Consider the following 17097-nt stretch of genomic DNA (forward strand, 5'->3'; position numbering starts at 1 on the left):
ATTATGGACAGACTAAATCATGATCTTAATAGTGTATCACTGTGGCTAAAAATTAATAAATTAAAATTAAATGTTAACAAAACTAAATATATGAATATAGGAAACAAAAGAATAGAAATTACACCATCAATTGTAATAGAAAATGAAAAACTTAATGAAGTCACTGAAATCAAATATTTAGGTGTAATGTTGGATTCAAAACTTACATTTCACCAAAACGCTAAGATGGTAATAAATAAGATTGCAAAAACAATATCAATTTTGGGAAGGATCAGAAGATTTATTGATAAGGACTCCTGCAAAACTATTTACAAAGCAATTATTGAACCACACGTCAACTACTGTAGTAGCATTTTATTTTTATCAAACAAAGAAAACATAGATAAACTAACTGTATTACAAAATAAAGCCTTTAGAATCATTTTGAAAAAAAACAGATATACGAGGGTAAAGTCGATGGTAAATGAAATGAAATTATTAACATATAAACAAAGAATATTTTACAATACAATGATATTTGTTCATAAAATTATAAACTCTAATAAAAAAACAGAATTTTGGAAAAAAATTGATCGGAACCAGCGTGAACACGATCACAATACTAGAGAAAAGAACAAAATTAGACTTCCATTTAGGAAAAAGGCAAAGTCACAAAATTCAATTTTATTTAAAGCAATTAAAAAGTATTACGAAATGGAAAAAAATATTTATGAAGAAAAAAACATATCAAAATTTAAAATAATGGTCAAGACATTTGTGATAAACAATTTATAAATTAAATATATTTTCAATGTTATTATTAGAACACACATAACAATATGTATGATATGTGTGCCCTACTTTAAGATTTAAATATAAATATATATATATATATATTCCATGTGTTCTGTCCATTTAAAATATTTATCAATACTTATTCCCAAATATTTTATACTGATTCAAGTATTACAGAGCATATGTTTAATTGAAGGTTTTGTTTAGGCTGCCCCACTGTGGTTTTACTAAATGTCAGGTATTTTGTTTTGTCAATATTTAAAGTTAAGAGATTGTTATCCAGCCACATTTTTATGATATTAACACCGTTTTGAGCCGCAGAATAAGTTTCATCCCATTTATCACTAGTAAAAATTAGAGCAGTGTCATCTGCAAATGCAATTGTGTCACATTTTTTTGTGTGTCAAACATAAATTATTAATATTCAAAATGAATAAAATCGGTCCCAAAATACTACCTTGCGGTACACCAAAATAATTTATTTTTTTTGCGAGTAATACTATCTATTTTTACTTGTTGTGTTCTACCACATAAATAGCATTATCTTAACAAATATTTTTTACTCCAATTTTCAAGACAATAACAAAAATTGTAAATCTTTATTAACCGTCATATTCAACATGATCAAAACAAAAATTAAACATTTTTTTTAAAAAACTGTTAACTGTCTTCTGTACGCTGATGATGTCGTACTTCTTGCTAGGGGCAAAGGAGACCCGAAACTCTTGGTAGCAAAAGTCTACGATGTATGCAAGAAAAGCGATTTGCTAATGAATGTTGTCAATCGAAAGTGGTTGTTTTTGAAAGGGATGAAAATATAACCAAATGTGAGATCAGTGCCAAAGGAGGTATTCTGAATCAGGTAGAAGAATTTGTGTATCTGGGAAGTATGTTTACTAGGAATGGAAAGACTGAGAAAGATATTGTGAAAGGAGGGTGAGTACCGGGAACTGGGTGAATGGTGCTCTGAAATCTACTTTGGCAAACTAATGCTTATCGCATGAGGCAAAACTAGCAGTGGACATGGAGTTCTAGTGCCAACTCTAATGCATGGGAGCAATGATGGAATTGGAAAAATGGTGAAAGTAGGTTAAATGCTGTCGAAATGCAATCCCTCAGGCGAATGTGTAGTAAAGCGATGTATGATAGGTGCACAAATGTCGAGAAAGTGTGTAAGGCTGAGACATGCATGACCGATAGAATCAAGAAAGGAGCTCTGCGTCAGTTCAGACATGTAGAGCGAATGGACAGCGAAAGAACGACCAAAAATATTTACGATGCGAATGTTGATGGATGCAGAAATAGAGGAAGACCGAGAAAGACATGGCATGACCGAATCTAACAAATACTTGAAAATGGACATGTTAAAAGTAGGAATAATCGGGGCGTGCATGAGAGGAAGCGAGACCTGTATGCAAAGATGAAGTGATGTGGCGTTCTATCCTCTCTGTCTGCCCTTACGGGGAAACGGCGTGATGGTTTGTTTGTTTGTTTGTCATCTGTATTTTGCTGTTTTGGGCCTAGTGAGGAGCCACGATTTGAAAATAAAATATGTTAACTGCGGTCAAAACGTTTACATCGAACTGCTTGATAATGCATAATTTTTACGCCTAAATCATGAATCTGCGGTCAAGCATTTTTCTTTCATATTTTAAAAGCTGTTTTTACTAAATTTAAAAATGATAAACAAGGCTCGTTATATTTTTAAGTAGTTTTGGTCAAGCGAATTGTCACGAACTTTTTTTATTTTTTTCTAGATATAAATTTGAAGCAATGCTGACCAATTCTTCACAATCCATTTTTGTCTTAGACTGGCGATTTGAGCTTTTTTTACGATGGCTAATGTTAGCATTAGCTTTTTTTATTGTCTGGTTTCATTTTTTCTCCTGTTTTCGACGAGCAACGTCAGAGCAGGTAAGAGCATTACTTTTGATCAGTAATATTTTAAGTACTCGGTATTTGGCCTATACCAAATCATCAAGAAAAAACGTCTGATGAGACACCTTGTTGAATGCCTTAAAAAAATCCGCGTATATACTGTCTACTTGTTTTTTTCTTATACACGGTTTTTCAGGGCCAGACCGCGAAATTTTACAGGAAGGTTCCTCGTGGTAAGCTTTCAAAAAAATCCTAACAAAATTTATCCAAAAAGTCATTTAAAAAAAAAAAAACATTTTTTTTGTGATCTCAAAATGGAGTAAATCTTTAATTTCTCGGACGAGCAGTCCCTTCACAAACCCCTACCCCTCTCCTACCCAGCCGCTTCACTTGTCCGCGTCTGGTGCGTATCGCTTCGTTGGTCAAATACGTTTTTATCGCAATTTTTTTTGTGGGGGAGTGGTTGGGGTATGCGGAAGGGGTGCTAGTCTGAGAAATTAAAGATATACTCCATTTTGAATTCATAAAAAATAAATAAAAAATTACTTTTTGGAAAAAAAAATTTTTTTTTTTTGTAAAGCTTACCATGAAGAATGTTCTTCTGAAGTTTCGCAATCTGACCCTGAGAAACCGTGTATAAATTGGCCTCTGATATTGGTAAAGAAATGGATTCGTGGCACAAGATCTACTCTTTACAAAACCGTGTTGATTAAGTTCTATCAAAACCATAAACCCACCCTCACACCCTCACACTCACACACATATCCACATACCTACCAAATCCACACTCCACTTTTTTACACACGCATCCTCACACAAAAAAACTCGCACACACGCACTTCTAATTATTAATATCTAACTGAACTGGATTTTCATAATTGTATTTATGTGGAAAACTGATTTGGCTTTATTTTATTTATTTTTTATAATGTTGTGTATATTTTTTTGTATTGTTGTTGTTTTTGTGAATATTGTTTTGTGTATGTTTTTCTTATTTTTCCCATGAAGATGGCTCCAGCAATGGTAGCCGAAACGTCGGAACAAATCCAGCACTTACGGTTTCACCCAAAAAAGAAACATATTGATAACAGAAATAACGAAAAAAAAAAATACCTAGATTATAAACACAATAAAACGCTTTGCACTTACAGCTAATCTACTAAACAAAATAGATTTTTTACCCGTGAAAATAGACGCACTATATCTAAATTATGCTATTTATATAAATTATTAAATAATAAAGTAGTCTTTTTACAAATAAAATTTACATTTATTTACATACAATTTACATGCATATATTCTCTCTCTCTCTTTTAACCTACTCTCCAATATTAATCTTAATGTCCCCTTTCGCGTGACAAGAAATAAGTATTTATTCCATCTGCCAGTCTGTAGCACTAACTATGCGCAACACTCTTTCCTCTATCGTTCTTTCCTCTATCGTTCTATCCTCTAACTACTCGTGAAATGCTTTTTTTTCATCTATTGATATATTTAACACGCCCCCTAATTTATTGAAAAATAAATGAAGACTGATTCTTTCCGGCTGTGATACGATCCCACTTGCTATTTAATGATGCTCACACTTACACACACCTGAACACTTACTCCTACAAACACACCTATTCACTTACAAATACACATACCCTTTTGTTGTACCACAATTTAATATGTATGATTTTATTTAGAAACTTCGCTAGTCTGTTCTTAAACCGTATCTTTTTTATGTTATTATATTATTGTTGACTGTTTGTTTCTGTAAAATAAAATAAATAAATCATTTTAAATGGGGTTGTCATATTTGATATTTAAACTTTGTGGTCGATTGCGGACCTCGTGAGTACTTTTTATAAGCTATCTTTTCGTATTTGCACTGATGCAGTGGACTGCTGGATCTATTTGGGCCTTCCTGGTCCTTGTGACTGGCGTTTTATGGGGTTTTTGTCGTCTATTTTAATTATATGGCCAGCCCCACTCAAGCGCCCAACCTTAATGGAGTTGATTACATCGAGCGCTCCATAGATTTCATATAGTTTGCTATAGTAGTGTTTTCTCTGTCAATTGTTGTTTTCTCTCACGCCATAGACAAGTCTGAAAGTTCTTCTTTCAAAAGCTGCAATGGTTCTCATAATATTATTTGTCATAACCCAGGTTTCAGAGATACCTAGCCACCCTTACTCTTAGCCTGTTGAGAGCTTTCTACGTAGGGACTACTTTCTACGTCCAAACTGTGGGCGGTGTTTGTGCTTGCGGGTGGCATTGTCCAGAGCATATCGCCGAGTTCCTCTCTCCACGGATTCTTTCTGCGTTTTTTTGCAGAGGTGTGACTGAACTGTGACTTTGAGGAAACTCCTTCTCGATCCCAGTCTCGGAGGAGCTATTCAATGATTGTAAAGGGGGTGTCTAGCAGGGGCGAACCGTGTATAGAAGCGATTATGCACAGCTTACCATTATATTTGACTAACCATAATAATGTTTTATTGTAACTTTATTTACAGAAAAACCAATAAATAATTACCATTTATTTTAAATCATTTCCACCGTTTTTTATCCTAATATAAACATAAATTTTAATAAAGCGCGCTCAGCGCCTGCGGTGAGCCAAGAAATTAGCCGATTATTCCAGCTTATTTTTTCATATAAATAAGTGTACTATATTTTGAATGTATTATTCCCAGGGCGGGTTTTTTCTCCTAGATTAAACTTGCACATTACACAAATTATTTGAAGATTCTTGATATGGAAAACAGTATTTCAAATCGTTTCTTGAGGACTGTTTTTCTCTGAGATGGTACTTTTGACATAAGACCATAATTACTTTCATGCGTCATATTGCAGGACATATAGCGCTCCACGCGGCCGTTTTTAGCACTGTTAATTACAATAACAATGCGGCCAGTTGACATTTCAATTGAATACCTAATATCGACTGAATTCATGGTGGTATTTTTTATCAATTTTTTAATGAATTATGTATTAAAGTAGTGGATAATATATCTATATAATATAATATATCACGAAGTTACATCGTTTGAGTTGATTTCATGGATGAGAGTTGTTGTATCACACAGAACCACAGAAAAATATTAATTTATAGTACATGTTACTTACATTATATTATGTACCTCTTATGAAGGTACAAATATATGATATTTTTTTATAGCTTACCTGTAAATAAAATCACCATTCGCCACTGGTGTCTAGGATCCTAGATCTGTTTGCCTCTCGGTGTCAATCGATCAATCGTCAATCCCGTGTCATTTACAGCAAGATTCATTTGTTTAGCGTGCGCTGACATCTGCCGAACTGGATAAGCGTACTCTGCTGCGGAGACTGTAAATTAATAAAATAATATCTTTATAAATACAAGTATTTTTTTCTCTTCTTACAATCTCTGATGTCTGTCACGTGTCCTTCTTTTTGCAGGACAGCACATGGACATAGAAATAGACCCTGATGAGTTCGTTCGACTGTCTCAACTTGAACCTTCCGTGCCAACAAAAATTGAAGACCCAAACAACAGCCAGCAGCGGCATCTGCATATTCTTCTGACCCTGATTTACGAAATTAAATGTAAGTATTTTAGATTGGTTCCCAAGAACTAACCAATTAAACCATCATTTATTTATTTAACTTTTTGTACATAATGTTATTTGTCCATTGGCGGGCTTATTGCCAAATGGCAATTTCTTCCAACCAACCACTAAAATAAAAGTTTTACTTTCTATAATTCAAGTTACAGAACATATTCAATAGAAAGAAAAAAAAGATTAAAAAGTTAAAAATATATAAAAATAGAAATAAACGTATTTGTTTATAAATTACCTTAAATCAAAACTATTACTCGTTGGGAAAAGGGAAAAAAGAGGAAAGAGGAAAAGGGAAAGGAGGAGAGATTAAGGGAGAGAAAGGAGATGTTTCTTCAGACGTGATTTAAACAGAGATAATGTAGTAACATCTCTGATGGTGGATGGGAGATGATTCCACAGTCGAGCCGCATGGACACTAATGAGTTAGAGAAGAAAGAGGAATTGTGTATGGGTATTAAGAGAGTGCCTTGAGAATGAGAACGAAGAGGTAAACCATGAATTGATAAGATAAAAAAAAAAAAAAAAAAACAAAAAAAAACATTTCGCTATCCAAGTGACTTGCTCTTCAAAGAATTCAGAGTACTGAATATTATTCAACAGTATATATTGAGAACGGTAGTGGTTACACACATAAAGAGAGACATTTACCCAAGCGTCAACCACAACCATAACACAAGATACTCTAATAGGGATCTGATACTAAGTGAAGGGGTCAACACTGTTCTGGCATCGAGACAACACTATAACGTAGGCAAAAAGGTCCATAACCTTTTGCCAGAATCGTGGAAAGACGGGAGTGTTGTCAAGTTACGGAAGGTGTTGACCTCGCTCTTTCATGACATTGGTCGTAGGGAGTCAGAAAAGTTGATGCATGCCACGGATTGGAGAACCTTACTGGATGTCAAAAATAAAATATAAAAAATAAAGAATAATTTTAAAAATATATATTTATAGATGACAACCATGAAGTTTCGCATAAATAAATTGTCTATGTTTTTATGAATGTATGTATGTGTATGCGCATGCGTGTATGTACGTGTGTGTGTATGTACATATGTATATATGTGTATATTTATATATACATGTGTGTATATATGTGTATGTATGTATGTATATGAATCAAAATGTGTATCCGAATAAGTATATATTGTGTTTGTCTGTGCTCTATATTAATTTGTTAAGTATTATAATATATTAAAATGTAATTGCCTAGCTTGGAACGGGGTATGTACCCTTGTTAGCTGGGCAAAGTGAATATGGAATTGTATTTTGATAATAAGTGTGAATAAATAAATAAATAAATAAATAAATAAATAAATAAATAAATAAGCGTTGAAATTTTTCACACAGGTATATAGGAGCGTTAGGACTATGAAGTACATTGAACAGAAGTGAGAGTGAGTGATAGTCTCTCCGCTGTCTAATTTTGAGCCATTTCAGTTGCCTACGATAATCAGAAATGTGGTCATATTTCCCACGACCAAAAATGTACCTTATGCATGTATTCTGAAGTCGTTCAAGTTTATCACAGCTTAAATCAGTCATGGAAACATCAGCGTAATCTAGAATGGGTAGTAGTAATGCTTGTACAAGAGTGCATTTAGTACTCATGGGTAAGAATTTTTGCAACCTTCTAAGTGAGTGTAGACTGAAAAATATTTTGCGGCTTAATTCATTAGTATGAGCTCGCCAGCAGAGATGTTCATCCATTAGTACTCCTAGATTTTTTACGGATTTCCTGTATTGAATATTGGTACCATTGACAATAAGAGGATTAAGTGAAGGTATGTCTAGCTTACTAAGCAATCTTTGACTATCATCCCTTCTACGAAGACCAGCAGTGCGGTTCTGAACGTTGAGAAACGCAACGCTGGCGCTGGTGGATTACTATCGGAAGATATGGAAGCCAGACCTTCACTATGATGGTACAGTTAAAGGTATTTTTTTTTACGAGTGATAGCAAAGTATCTTCGAGTTTTAAGATAAGCACATCAATAGCTATCGAGAGCACCCGTACTACGCCCTGGAAGTTACGAAAATCATGTTCAAATGAGCACTATTTGTTTTTTTGGTGGTTGATTTAAATTTTTAATCGTTTTGAGGCGGCTTTTTTTATCACAGAAGCCTATTTGAAATATTAAAGAGACGTTCATTTTTCATTTGACATTGAGCGAGGAGTTTAGTTTGACAGTTGAGATAGCAGTGACAGCACCATTTAGCGGTTGTGGTAGTTGCAGCTTGAGATTACATAATGCGCATGCGCCATAAGATGCAACGGCAACACTTTTGAAGAAATGTTGCAAATGTGATAAAAAATATTATCGTTTAATTTTTCTTTATCTTCCTGAATACACGTATCGACATGGCAAAGCCGGCTTCGTCATACCTTGGTAAATAGAGAAAGAACAAAAGTTAAGATTACTGTCTCGATATGTGCGATCTTTATTTCGTGAATGTGAAATTGCAAACGTTAGTCTCGATATTGGGAGATTCTTTTGTTAGTCTGTCAGAAATAAATTTGAAATTAAAGTAAGAAAATTAAGCTATACGTAACATTTATCAATCGAAAACATTAGTACAAATGGCTAAACTATGAAGAATCGGTCGATGAATAAATGTTGCGCGCCGTGCCCACACAAGCCCAAATTCAGACCCTCACGCGCAGCGCTGTGGCGTCACCTCGCAACCGCTCTTCCGCTCGAAACTAACCATTTCCAGTAGTCGACGGAACGGGCTATTCAGACATAGTTTTAGATATTCCTTAATCCTTATAGTTTTTGCACACAAGACCCTCGAAAGTACACAAATATTGGTCGCGGCAAAACCTTACATGAAGCCGAGAACAAACCATGAGATGTCCATTAGCATTCACATCAAAAAGAAACAAACATGTATTTTCGACAGCTGTAACCTAATGTTTATTTCTTACAATTTAAATGCAGAGTGTCGCATTTTGTTAGTTTTTTAATATTCTATTTAATTGAACTCATTCAGAAGAAAATATTTCAAATTTTTCTATGACATGTTTTTTCAAACCAATGTTTGTCCAATGCCTATGTTAATTGATCAACTTTTTTCGATTGTTTTCTAATTTCAGGTGATATTTGTTACCAAATAAAGCATAAAATTATCCCGAAATGGATCGGAACCTATCACCAACACCTTCGTTCACAATGTTCGCATTCATTCTTGCACCGAAACGGGATCAAAAGAAGCCACAGTGAAATTGAAAAATTATGCGAAACTTATCAATACCACATACTGAATCCCTACTTCAACGCTTTGCACTGTAAGAATTTGATTTAATCAATTAATTATACAAACATAGTCATACTACTTCACGAAAAATCAGCAGATGTAAAAATGAAAGAGATATGAATAATAATTTTAGTAGTAGGTTCTAGCTGGAAACACTTCCATGATGGAAAATTCGGCCCTTTGGATCTCATTGAATCAGCTTTTCAGAGCCTTTAGGTCTCGTTTTATCTATTTCCCCGGACCTCCACTTCATTGTTTGTGGCACCCATCTGGTGTCTACCTAACCATACGTCCCGCTCATTGCCATTTTAGTTCTACCACACGGTTCGTGACATCAGCAACTTCTACGATGGTTCTTCGTCTTCGTTTCTTATTATTTTTCGAAGGCACGCCAAATATCTGCCGTTCCGTGAACTGTTGCGTGCATTTTAATTTTACTGTAACACTTTACTTTACTTTCATCTCGAGTCCAAATATTATCATTAGTAGTATGTACGTGTGGAAAAAATTCCTTCACGGCACCAAACTCTTCCAAAAACTACTACCAAAAATTAATGAACAAGTTAAAATTCTGAATTTTGAAATGTATGAATTATCATTTTACCATTATTTGTAGGTATAAGTTATTAAGACAGACTACATACACTGTCCTACACACCATTAGCTGCTGAAAAAGAAGAATTTTGATTGAAAGTTATTTTCAATTTATGTTTTCAATGTGTTTAATTCCTTTGAATTTGTATTTTAGCGCAAGACCAAATTTCGCCCCTTGGGGAACACCTGTGCCTATGATAATAATTTGCTTTTTCATTGTTTTCATCACTAAATTTTAGATCAACTGTGTCACTACGGCAAGCATAAATGCTGGGAGTCATCTCCAAATAGCACTGAAGACGAAGGAGTATTTAATGCAATGTTGGACAACTTTATGTACAAAAATGGAACCAGAATCACTCAGAAAGACCTCAAAGTGCTTTGTCCGAATTATGACAGTATAAAGTGCGAATCGTGCAAAAAAATTGCAGGTAAAAATTTAATATCCTTTGAATATTTTTAAAACTTTTCTTGATATATCTGTTCGCCTCTAAATATTGCTATATCAAGTGTCACACCCTCTTCGATAACATTTCTCTTTTGTGGCCCTATGAGTGTTCAATGTCCTGAATGACTGTCCTGGATTAAGTTACTTAGAACAAAAGCCATTTTCAGTAGGAGTGTACAGGTTTGGGAGTTGTCTAAACAACACCCAAATGCCCAGTTGCCTAAGCAACTGTCCAGAAATACCATTTGGAAGAGGCCATTGCAGGAGACTGCTGCGAGACATAGATTTTATACTAATAAGCATGTTGTCCAGGTGTTTATAAAAATGTATGTTTGTGTTATTATTTTTTTTGGTATTCTTTAATAAAATGGATGCTTCCGCTTTCCATTATGTTGTATCCCAACTCAGCACAGGGCTCTTGGCCTCATAAAGTTAGGAATACGCTATTACTATTTTAATAAATAAATAAATTTACTAAGTCTCAAATGAATCCAAAATTGACTGTATCATTAATTTGGGTCTTGCGCAATCTTTTATTCCAAAAAATACTTTTTAGAATGTCCAAATGTTTGTAGAATAGTGCTGGATTTAATTCGCTAGAGATTTCATCAACTTACAAGATTAAAAAGACAGGCCCAAAAATTACTGTAAAAAATTAAAAAAGTGACATGTCTTGTAGGTGAAACAATTCAGAAGACTCTTGCGTACATCAATATTTTTTTCTGTTCTTTTCTGAATATTTAAGATAACCAGAATGATGAATTTTGCGTACAATTAGAATTGATCTTCTTTCGTCTTTTAATGCTCTTCTTTGTGCTTCTCAATCACGATCAGACAGAGGAACCTCTCCTTTTTTGGTCTATCCTGGCAAATATTTATATCATACTTCCACATTCATACATCTTGTTATACATTTATGCCTTTCGTCTACCTTCGCAATGACCAAATTTTAGTTTATCTGATCATGCTACTGTAATCTTCCTTGGTCGTCTGCATCCCACGTGACCGTTCGTTCTCCCTAAACATATATTTTTTACCATTTTTTTGTAATCCGTTCGTTTCTACCTGACCAAACGACCCATACTTATCTTATCAATAAAAAGTGTTTCAGATTTGCTCTCTCGTCTGAATTCATCATTCAAAACCCCGTCATACATTAATTTTTCACACATTGGACTAAGAGTTCACATTTTGACCGTATTCACTCTGCTTTTATCCACTCACTCTGTTTTTTCCAGTTTTATGTTTTACTTCCACACAAAAATGTTGAGACTGAAACTCCGTTGTGCACTGCCAGTTTAGCTTCGATTGATATATTTTTATGAGCAATTACTGTGCTTAGTACGCCGTTCATTTTGCTGCCCATATTCACTCTTTTTCAACGTCTTTTTCTACTCTTCCATCTCTTTAAAACATGCTTCCTACATACTGTATTTATAATTCGCCCGGATGCAGAAAAAAAACTAACGTTTGTCTAACTGTTGTTATTTCAGTATTCATAAGCCGTTTTTTTTCCATCAATTCATGACGTTATTTAAAATAATGAATTAGAGATTAAATACGTAATCTCCAGCGCTTATTTTAAATACATGGTTTTACGTATACGATAAACGACAGAAGAGAAATTCCAGTTGAGATCCAAGAACTGACTGGGACTGTCGATGATTCGCAAGTCTGAAGGCAATTGGTTCCAGGCAAAAGGACTTCGACAAGTTGCAAATATTTAATAATTATTATTTGTATTAATTGTTCCAGACAAGTGCTGTTTTTACGGATATAAAGGCGAATGGGCTAATGGTACCGAACCAGAAATGAACCAACAGAGGAGATTCTTCTATATCGGAGACCGCCAGCTGAGCCCAGTAGAAATAGGGAAAAAATGTTCTAAGTATTTTCGCCAGTTGAAAAATCCAAATACTCACATGAAGGTGCACTACCCTAAATGTGTGACCAGGACCCATAGTTCAACCACACCAAGTATTACTTCAACAACATTACCACCAACTTTACCTCCCACAGATCCTCCTACCTTGCCTCCCACAGAACCTCCTACCCTTCCTCCCACAGATCCACCAACTCTACCACCCACAGATCCACCAACTCTACCACCCACAGATCCCCCGACTTTGCCACCGACAGATCCACCAACGCTACCACCCACTGACCCTCCGACGATGCCACCCACAGATCCACCCACACTACCTCCTACCACTCCGTTAAACACGGATTGTCAAACTGAAACTGATTGTCCTGGGTCACCAACAGAACCTGCAACACTACCGCCAACCCTGCCACCAACTCTTCCACCCACAGTACCACCGACGCTCCCACCTACAGATCCACCAACACTTCGGCCCACAGAACCACCGACGCTCCCGCCCACGGATCCACCTACCCTTCCACCCACAAATCCTCCGACACTACCACCCACAGATCCACCAACACTACCGCCAACTGCCCCGCCAACGACAGATTGTACTACTGTTTGCCCAACTGATCCACCCACTCTACCTCCAACACTACCACCAACCTTACCACCCACAGATCCTCCAACTTTACCACCCACAGAACCACCAACTCTCCCACCCACGGATCCTCCAACTCTACCGCCCACCGATCCTCCAACTCTACCACCCACAGAACCGCCGACTCTTCCACCCACAGATCCTCCGACACTACCACCCACAGATCCTCCGACTTTACCACCCACAGAACCACCGACACTTCCACCCACAGATCCTCCGACACTACCACCCACAGATCCTCCGACTTTACCACCCACAGAACCACCGACACTTCCACCCACAGATCCTCCAACCCTACCACCCACAGAACCACCAACTCTTCCACCCACAGATCCTCCTACACTACCACCCACAGAACCACCAACCCTTCCTCCAACCACGCCAACAACATGTCCAACTGCACCACAATGCTGTCCACAAAACTCTCCCACAATACTAGCCCTCGCTGTCGTACTCGTGAATTCCCACCTACATACGAATTCTTCCCACAATGAAACGATGGTTAACTTCAACATCGACCTTCCTCCCCTCTCGTTTGGTTCGCTCTCCGATCGACAAACTCTCGCCCTACAATTAGTTCTGAAAGCTGCTCTCACCCAAGATCTCCCGTCTTCAGCGCTTTCAACAACTACTTTGACGACACCTCATATTTACCCGAGTCTTACAATACCCCGTTCACCAATTAACTCAAACAGTGGCTTTTGAAACCTAGGCAATATGAATATGGTTTCATTTGCAGTGCCAAATATCTACCTAGAACTCTTCATACATTGTAATATTTTAATCTCTTCAATATTCAAAGTAATATTATACCATCTTTTTGATATTTGTAGCCACTAACTTTGTGGGTCATTGTAATATTTTTAAGAGATAAATAAAATAACTTCGTTTCATGAAACAATTTTTATTGACACAACTGACTAGTTTTGGTGACTATGCGCTGCCCTCTTCAAGGTTATTTAGTAACTAAACATACATACATATTATATAAGAGAAAAAATGGACTGATTAGTGGGTGTCTATTGGAATTCGCTGACCATATTTTGACAAATTACCACTTCTTTCATTTTGAAGACAAAATGGAAATATTGTGTTTAAATTATAAAACTTATGAACTTAATAATTTTGAAATTCTAAAAATAAAAAAAAGGAAAATATAGAAATTACAAAGGAACATTAAACAAGAAATTATAGCATAGGTATGCAGCAAATAAAAAATAAATAATCCTTAAACATTTTTTCAACAGAGAGGGTAAACATTTTTGAGAAGGGAATATGGATGTCTAGGCATTTACAGGGCTAATGATCTGTCATTAGCTGGTTTGAGTGGCCACTTTACACACTGTAACATTCACCATTCTGCCCATGTTTGAACATCCACATTTCCTCAACTCTTCCATCTGTTGACTTTTGTGAAGTAAAAGAGCTGAAACCTTTATCACAACCCGGACGGTTGACGCTGTGGCTGACGTGGTGGGACACGTTCGTAAAGATTTCGAAGAAAGTGTAAAGAGGAGCCGTCATACTGTGCTGGTGGCACTCGACGTGCGAAACGTGTTTAACTCCGCAAATCGCATCCCAGCGCGCGCGCTGGGATGCGATTCGCAGAGCACTGGAGATGGACGTCGGGGCACCTGACCACCTAGTCCGACTGATCCGGGACTATTTTGGGGGCGAACGCTCACCTACAGTGGTCTCGGGCTGGAGGAGGGGGGACAGACGTGGAGCGTGACTGCAGGCGTCCCGCAGGGATCGGTCATTGCCCCCTTCCTGTGGAATGTTATGTGCGACGGGCTCCTGCTGATAGGTCTCCCCGAGGGTGTTAAATTGGTAGCTTTTGCTAAGGAAATAGCAGTCCGAGTATCAGCAAAAACCACGAGCGAAATTGAGAAACGAGGCCCTCCGGAGAGTGAGACGATCGATGGACCGCACGGGACTCCAGCTCGCCCGGGAGAAGACGGAATCTCTGCTCTTCACGCGGAAACACGGAATGGCACCACCCAAATTATTCGTTGGTGACTTCGAGGTGCCCTTTAAAAGGACGATCAAATACCTTGGAGTATATCTCGACGGCAAGCTGTGGTTCACTGACCACGTTTGATAAGCCTCGAGCATATCCGCCACTGTCAGCAAACAGCTAGCTAGACTGATACCTAACATTGGAGGGCTTAAATCCTTAAGAAGAAGGCTAGTCAGCAAAGTTGTTAACTCCACTCTCCCGTATGGCGCCCCAATATGGGCGGATGCAATGATGGTGGAGAGAACGCGACTCATAATGGCCGAAGTGCAGCGTCGGATGGCACTGAGGGTATCCATGGGATACCGGACTGTGTCTGAGGATGCGGCACTCGTCGTGGCGAGAATGATTCCCGTGGACTTACTGACCGCTGAAAGGCGTACGCGGGCATGAAGAAGGCGACTGCGCGCGCTCAAACGATGACTTGCTGGCAGGAACGGTGGGACTCGGCGGTTAAGGAAAGGTGAACGCGGAGGCTGATAGGCAACCTCAACAAGTGGAAGGGGAGAGACCATGGAAGCCTCTGCTACCACCTGACTCAGCTGCTGACGGGACACGGATGTTTCGGAGCCTACCTGAAAAGGGTAGGCAAGGAAGAAACATCCGCATGCCACCACTGTGACTGGCGACGACTCGGCAGAGCACATAATTCTTGAGTGCACCTCCTGGGAATCACTCAAGAGGGAGCTAGAAGAGTCCTTCGGTGGAATCCGAATATCCCTGGAAGGGATTATCCCTTTCATGCTCCAAAACGCATCCTTCTGGCACAGCTGGGAGAAGTTTGCGAGCACGCAAAAGAGGAGGCCGAGCGGGAAAGATGACGCCTCCATCCTCGCCTTGTCGATGCGGGCGCAACTGAAACCCAGCGTTGGTGGAGCCGTTGGTGGAGCTGTTGGAGGTGCAGTTGGTGGAGCTGTTGGTGGTACATGTATTATAGCTACATGTATTGGATAGGCGCAAAGGGCGGGCGGATGGCTGTGCCCGCAACGAATGAGGCGAGGAGATTCCTCGCAGACCGACAACCCAGCAAAGAATATTCACACTAGAGATCCGCTGGGTATGCCACTGCGAGAGAGAGGAGTTTTTAGCCAGTATAAATCTGGCACTACCTGTACAGCGCGGCCTGACAGGTGTCTATGAAAACTTTCTCCTCCTTCGCAAAAAAAGGTTAGGTTAGGTTATCTTTAAAAAATAATTTTATCAATATAGATAATTAACAAAATGTTCAGACAGTTATAAACTTCAAACCTCGGTTGAGGGCCAAAAGTAGTATGGAATATTTTTCCAAATAATTTTTACGTTCAACGTGATCCAAAACGCAACGTTTTAGACCCCTTTCACTTAGATGTCTAAAAAATTAAAAAAACTTCATATATCATCGGCCCACTCTAACGTAGGTATATATCTAACAATATTTTGAGTTTGTCCAAATTTTTGTAGACAAGGACTAGATTCAACTCCCTGAGGAGCTGTTAACATTAACATATTACAACAGAGATGAAGAACATTTTAAAGGAGGCCATATATATATCTAGGTATATACAGGGCTTATGACCTGTCATTGGCTGGTTTAAGTGGCCACTTTACACACTGTGTAACATTCACCATTCTGCCCATATTTGAACATCTATATTACTTCAATTCTTTCATCTGTTGATTTTTGTGAAGTTAAAGAGCTGAAACCTTTATTTATGCTGGTGAGATTCATCTAATTGAATTATTTCACCTACATACTAGGCAACGCCTGAAATATTTATTTTTTCAATTTCTATACTTCTTCATGGACCAGGTGGATTTATCAACAATATTTTGAGTTTGTCCAAATTTTTGTAGACAAGGACTAGATTCAACTCCCTGGGGAGCTGTTAACATTAACATATTACAACAGAGCCACTTAAACCAGCCATTGACAGGTCATAAGCCCTGTAGATGCCTAGACATCTATATTGCCTTCTTTAAAATATTCTTCATCTCTGTTGTAATATGCTAGTATATATCTTATTTGAACTAAAT

The 17097-nt window shown here is 37.6% G+C and overlaps 1 pseudogene; it reads left to right on the forward strand.

Moving 5' to 3' along the window:
• Window positions 1–15342: 15342 nt before the first annotated feature.
• On the forward strand, window positions 15343–15740 carry LOC148283162 (uncharacterized; annotated as a pseudogene).
• The last annotated feature ends 1357 nt before the right edge of the window (window positions 15741–17097 follow it).

This window comes from Micrasema longulum, unplaced genomic scaffold, assembly GCF_059751315.1.
Source record: "Micrasema longulum isolate JH-2025_06_02 unplaced genomic scaffold, ASM5975131v1 h1tg000260l, whole genome shotgun sequence".
Classification (NCBI taxonomy): Eukaryota; Metazoa; Arthropoda; class Insecta; order Trichoptera; family Brachycentridae; genus Micrasema; species Micrasema longulum.